The 1,346-nt window shown below is 40.9% G+C and overlaps 1 pseudogene; it reads left to right on the forward strand.

Moving 5' to 3' along the window:
* Nucleotides 1-408: 408 nt before the first annotated feature.
* On the forward strand, nucleotides 409-1,342 carry LOC105001517 (annotated as a pseudogene).
* Nucleotides 1,343-1,346: the final 4 nt, after the last annotated feature.

Raw genomic sequence — 1,346 nt, forward strand, 5'->3', positions numbered from 1 at the left:
TCTTGTATTTTCTGTTCTGGGATGAATAAAACACACCTGTTTCCCCCAAATCTCAGTAAATTTTTGTTACCTGTAAAAAACCTGTGTTGTGTTTATTTAAAGAGTTAAAGAGATGGATCTAGGTTTTTCATTTCTGTTAACAGCAGCTGGAAATAAGAGAACTGCTATCTGAATTAAGATGTAAATGAAGAAGAGAATTTTCAGAGGCAGGGTGAATTGCAAAAAGCTTTGACCAAGAGCTAGAGCCATGGTCACTGTATGCCCCTTATCATTGTATTGCCCCTCTGCACTTCCAAGTCCAGTGGTAATGGTTAATGGAAAAACAGGCTGCTTCAGGCAGCTCAGTGCCTGTGGGACTGTGGGCCTGGGTGGGGTTAGTGGGGCGGGTTCTGAGAGCATGGCGCCGGTTCAAGCAAGCTGTGAGGCTTGAGGGACCAAGGAGTGCTGGTCAAGCTTAGAAATGACTTACGTGGATCATCAGAATCACATTTGTGGTTTTCCAGACATTAAAGAAAATGAATAGAGTGTGAAATTTCTTTGGAGGTACTTCATACTGGATACTAGAGGAGATAGTTTTATATGATACATGGATAATCCACAAAACCTACCTTCTGGATTGGTAATTGTGGAGCCATTAAAAAAAAGTGAAAGTGCTAGTTGTGTGTTGTGCTCTTTGAGATCAGATGGATTGTAGCCTGCCAGGCTTCTCAGTCCATGAAATTCTCCAGGTAAGAATACTGGAGTGGGTGGGTAGCCATTCCCTTCTACAGGGGATCTTCCTGCCCCAGGAATTGAACCCGGTTCTCCCCCATTACAGGAGGATTCTTTACTGTCTGAGCAACAGGGAAGTTCTCTAGTTTACCTACATTACAAAGCTATGAATGCAGGGATGAGGAACTATTTCCTACAAGCCAATGATCAGCAGGACCTAGTAGAATGGATAAATGTGTTGAACAAAGCTATAAAAATTACAATATCAAAGCAGTCAGTCTCACAGCCTTATTCTGATAACAGGTCACCAAGGTGAATGTGGGAAGAAGCAAATGTTTTACAGAACTGACACTGTTGGTAGTGTGGCCATCATTACTCAACTCAAAAAGAAGCAAATGAAGGTGGTGAAACTATTGACAGAAATAACTTGAAGCGGTCACAAATCTATCTTCCTTACTTTACTCCTAAACCACCTTCAGATAGTGCAGTTATCAAAGCTGGATATTGTGTAAAACAAAGAACAGTGATGAAAAACTGGAAGAGAAGATATTTTCAACTGGATAAAAACACAACAGGTTACTTTAGATCTGAACTGGAAAAGAAACCTCTCCATGTAAAACAACTTAAAGAGGTTC

The sequence above is a fragment of the Bison bison genome, unplaced genomic scaffold (assembly GCF_000754665.1).
Source record: "Bison bison bison isolate TAMUID 2011002044 unplaced genomic scaffold, Bison_UMD1.0 scf7180017855001, whole genome shotgun sequence".
In the NCBI taxonomy this organism is placed as follows: domain Eukaryota; kingdom Metazoa; phylum Chordata; class Mammalia; order Artiodactyla; family Bovidae; genus Bison; species Bison bison.